Genomic DNA, 5,639 nt, shown 5'->3' with positions numbered 1-5,639 from the left:
CAGCCTGCTTGGGGATTGGAGGGTCCATGGAAAGTAAACGCAGAACGTGTCTTTCTCTTATCTGTCCCAGTAGTGAGTGTGCCTGTAGTGTAAATGTGTGTGGGTCTGCATAAAAGAGAAGAGAGAGAGGAAAATAGAGAGAAGGGAGCTTGTTTCCATGGCAACATCCTCCTTTAGCACCCAACCACCCCCACCCTCCACCCCTCGCCCTCCCCTCTATAACAGAACCCTGGTGGTCTTTGTGTAATGCGATTCCACCAGAATGCACTGTGGATTAGAGCTGTGTTGCCTTTGGGCCCTAGGCAGGGCAACAGTGAAGACATTATTACCCAGATCAAATGCTGTAATCACTAGGCACTGGGGGCTTTCACATGCATTGGAGATAAAACCGAGGACTGGCAATGCTCAGGTGATTAGAGGATTATTATTCTGAATTTCAGCAAGGTGACAGTCTCATGCTGTCAGAAAAAAACAAAAAGAAAAAACACTGATTTCCTGTGAGATGGAAAGGAAAAGAGATCATACAGAGTATATGCAAAGAGGACCAAGCAACATTCTGTTGGGCTGTGAGGATGAACTAGTATGGAAATCTCAGAAAAATTAAAGATGAATTCTTTAATTAAGAAATAAGTAAGATAAATCACATGCTTTAATAACGGAGCTGGTCATTACACCCTTGTTGTTTCCTACTGTATTTTATTCTTTATCTGATCATTTAGGTCCAAGATAATGTCCCCACAAATACGTCCACACTGCAGATGGCAGGTTTTGTTACAAGTGTTTGGCAACCAAATATTGAAAGTAATTATTTATGCTGTACTCATTACCTACCATCAGGAAATGAAGACAATATTAAATAGACAGTAAAGCTATTCTGCTGGAGCCCATAATCAGTTATTTTGTGAATAAAGATGCTCATATATACAGTAGCTTTGAAAACCTTAATCATTAATATAGGATTTCATTTTTTACAGATAAAATTATATAACAAAATATTTAGTTATACATATGATTCCAGGATGTTGTGCGCCATATTGTCTCTACTGTAGTAAAATACACAATAGCACAAACACTAAAACTATTATGCAATAATTTCAGTGCATGGGTATAAAGAGTATAAAGAGGTTTTTGGCCGTTTACTAAATAAAAGAAAGAAGGAAAAAACGACAATTATTACCCAACAAGACAAGAACTGGTGGAGACTTAACCACAAAGAGTAAAATATCCAAACTGCAAAACCTTCTTTTTGTTAATGTAGGAACATGTACAAGCCTTCTTTCAGCCAGATGACCAAAAGTATGCAGCAACAGGTGGGGGAGAGGAAGCACTGTATTACTCAAGGCCTAAGGCCAGAGAAAACTATACTCACCCCTGTATTTGTCCACGTATCTCAATAAAGGACCTTAAAACTCTTGGGTATAATAAAAAATATGTTGGTGGCTTTTCTTATATAGATTTTTTAAAACCCTAGCAAACCTTATACAAGCAACCAGGTCACAACTAACTGTGATCAATGCTGCTTGGTAAACCACCCAAAAAAATCCTTTCCATTATTGATCACCACTTGGTTTCTTGCATTCTATTAAGATTTTGTTCAAACAGTCCAAGCAGACCATGGAATTGGACTGAGCTCTTGTGTTTTGAACTTCTGTAAAGCACTTAGGCCACTCGAGTCTCTCAGTCTGCACCGTTGCCCTTCTTTAAATAGTCAAGAGCAGCACGGGCTTTTGCATGAGAACCCACTGAAAGCCGCCTATTGAAACGTAGATCAGCGGAAGGCGAGACAATGACCTCCTCCATGTCCACGATTAGGCTCTGAGAGGTGCAGCCTTTCATCTGCAGATATTCCACTGTTTGATTTAGAGAGGAAGAAAATCGTACTTGAGCAGGGCGCACACAGGAACTACACACTTCATGGGGGAAAAAAAAAAGACTACAGCTTGTAAGAAATTAGCCCGTGAGAGCGTAGCACAGCGGCCGGCTCCATGCTGAAAGCATCCGGCCCGCTTTTGTAATCCAACAACAACATCTCTGGAGAGACGGCCTTATGAAGAGCTCACTGCTTCAAGCACATGGTCTGGGAAGAGTGTTGCTCTGGAGTGGATGGACTGGGCCATTCAACTTATCATGCCCAAAAGTATTCAGTGACCAAAAGGCCACTCAACAGAGCTCAAGAGCTGTGTTTACGTCATCTTTTTCCTGAAGTGCCTCTGAATAAAACTCCTCTCCCTTTGTGTTGCACTGAGACGGCCATGTGATGTCATAGTGGAACCATGAAACCCTAACATGATTGGAACAGACAGTGACCACACTCAGGGCGCACTGTGACTTTGAAAGTGGCACAGAGTTCATCCTTCAAATATTAATGTGAGCTCAGTCATTTTCTGAGTTACAGTTAAGCCAGGAGGTCCACCGCAGCCTCTCTAACAGCACCCAGAGTGTCTTCCGCTTATGTCTGCAGTTCTCCTGAGATGGATGTCAGCCCTGGATGCATTTAGAGCCATTTGCTGATGCACTTCCATTTACTGTCAAGGAGAGCCTGCCTGTACTGTAAATGCAGACTATCGTCCTGTATGGGAGAATCCCTGCGAGCGTAACAAGATGAACCCAAGCAGGGATTTAAGGACAAGTGTTTTGGTTTCCACTCGGCAGACATAAGGACAAGACACTTTTACAATACCTTATATATGCGGATCAAAACTGTACAGACCCTGTTTGGTCCCAAGCATTGGTGATGTAGAAATGAAAAATCTAAATGTTACTCATCTTTAATGTGAAGGATATTCTACGCATCTTAACAGGAAAATAACGTAATGCATTTCAAGACTTTGCCACATTAAAAATTTTATTAAAATGTTTCATATCTTAATGTGGAACTATAGTGTACCTTTAAGGACTTGGATAAGAACTCATGATAGAAATTATTCTTTAAGCATCTGGAAACACTGGAACCATCTGTCTGCATTTTTAAATAAATCATATTGTTAACTTTAATCACTTTGCAACTGATTTAGTTTTAAAGTTATTTGCTGCTTATAGGATAAAAGCCAGTGCATCTGAAGCAAAAGTAAACAACATAAGCGTTCACATACCCTTAATCTAATGCTTTAAGCGCCTCTTGATTGAATTTTAGCATTAAGTCTTAAGTTTACACACGTCATCAATTACAGCAACTCTAAGTAACCTGAAATAGCTTTACTAGTAGCTTTGACTCGAGAGTTGCATCATTTAGTTTAACTCACAAAATATTTCATCGTAAAGACATCAGTAAGGACAAAAAAACAGAATCCGATATAAGTTTAAAACCAGTGAGTGTTAAATACAATTTAGTCATATGATGGTGACATAAAAAAATTTAAAAAAGGAGGGAGGTTGTATGCAATACTTAGTAAAGCGGTTTGCATTTCTTACATGCACTCAATGACAACAATCTACTAAATTCTATAAAAGATAAGGTTGCAAAACAGAAATCTTTCTTTAATAAAAACTTTGAAGCCTAATTGAAGACACCACCGACCTTCTGGAAGAATGTATTATGATCTAAATATTTAAAAGAATAATTATGTCAACAAAAAGACACGAAACATGGTAGTGGCAGCATAATGCTCTGATTTTACTTTACTTGATATGAAGTAAAAATATAACAAGGACACTTTTAAAGCCTCTAAGAGTTATTAAGAAACCTAAAGATGAAAAGGAATTTTATTTTCCTCAATTAGTATGAGTTCCTGCATCCATCCAATTCAAGAGTGGCTGAATTCAAACTCTAGAAGCCAGAGTCTGGAAGTAATTCAAGAAAAAATTACGATGTGGAATCTAGGCTCAAACCAATGACATCTAATATTAACATTAATATCTTAATATATATTAATATAATATCTAATATTTCCTAGTCCTTGTTCCTTCATATTTCACAGGGTCAACAATAAGAGCATTGTGGGTAGGAACAGAAGGCTGTGCCCGCTGTATTGACAGCCTTAACCCTTACAGATGTCATTATAAGATGCGTGGGCAGTTCTAGACAGGGGCTAACAGGGGCCAGTGTCCCCGTAGAACTGGTCATGACCCCTAATATGGGCCCTGTACCAAAGACATTATACGTACTGGAACAGAAACCGCAACTTAATAGTCTCTACAACCAGTTTAGAGTTTTTACAGCTTTATTTTATTGATGATTTAAAAGTAAAGTTGTTGCAATTTTTGCTTCAGCCTGATAGGATCTGAGTTTTCATCAGATACACCCAAGTGTGACAGTGTGGGGTCCTGGCTCTCTGAGTGATGATGCATCTTGGCTACTTAGCCAAGAGAATATTCCTAAGGTGGCCTGGTCAGCATGGCTTTCACCTGGGAGTCCTGGGATTGAATTCTGCCCAGGCCTTCTGTTGTTTACCCTGCCAGAGCTGCAAATGGCTCTTTGGTTCTTGTAATATGTCCAGGAACGTTTTAATTTTTTTATGTGGTGCACCCATATAAATACACTAAACCCCACATGGCCCCCTGGTAAATTTGGTCTAGAACTACCACATGTGATTAAAATGCACATGTGTGATGCTAGTGACACTGGGACTACAGCCTTCCTGCAAAAGAAAGTTACAGAGTTGTAGTGAACAGCTGAAGTTCCCTCTCTAAACCTATGAAGGAGATTTTCACACACAGTACACCTGAAGCGATAATATATTTTTAGACATTTTTGACAGGTGTCTTATGCATCATATCAAGCAAAGGATTTTGGGATTTCTTACAACATCTAAGCACCAGACACAAATGACGGGGTTCCTTTTCTGACAGCACCTATCATGGCGACCGTTAATGCATGTCTGCTCCTTACTAATCTGTTGTATTCAGATTGAGCGGAATACAGTTTGATAGATCTGAAGAACCTCTGAAAATGAAAGTGAGGAAATAGTGATGCTGATAAGACTCCTATAAAAGAAAATTATGTTAAAAATCAAATCAAATTGCGTTTAAAGTATAAAAACAAAAACATAAATATTTTTAACAGTTTGCCCTCACTGATTTTCCATCACCTAATAGATAAATGTTTATCTGAAATTGTAAATGTGGATGATATGATGGTGTTTTGAATGATATAGTCCCATTTAGAAAAACACATCTTAACATGCGATATCAAGAGTTATATGTATACCCTGTGTTTCATATATAAGAAATAAACGAGCTGCCCCTTCAGATTGAGTTAATTGAATTTGTCACAAAGATTGATGGGCAGACATCAAAAGTCAGCATAAGTTTTGCTTCATTCCCTTGGAACAAATGACGCCCAAAGGCTCAACTAAAAACTCGCATACAGTATTGAAATAATAGGCTTGTTAGTTTTAGTCCAAGAGTAAACTGACCTTTTTGTTCATTAAACAATATCCGACAGAGTAATACAGGAGCCTGGTTGGCATTCAAGACCCAAATAACAAAATAAATTAGAATTAGCTATAAACATCAATACTATACTATTTTAAGGGAGCTGGAATGCAGATTTTGTCATGAAAACAGAGTTGGATTTGCCCTTTTATTGCTAATTTTGTGGTATTGTTCTGCTTTAACTATCTTGAAGATAAAACCTTCAGCTATTCCCTAAACACTATTATAACCAGCAAGAAAATGTCTCTTCAGAAATTGAGTCAAGA

Source organism: Cyprinodon tularosa, unplaced genomic scaffold (genome assembly GCF_016077235.1).
Source record: "Cyprinodon tularosa strain WSP-4 unplaced genomic scaffold, ASM1607723v1 ctg16, whole genome shotgun sequence".
Classification (NCBI taxonomy): Eukaryota; Metazoa; Chordata; class Actinopteri; order Cyprinodontiformes; family Cyprinodontidae; genus Cyprinodon; species Cyprinodon tularosa.
The sequence above is the reverse complement of the archived record's forward strand: the minus strand, read 5'-3'. Positions refer to the sequence as shown.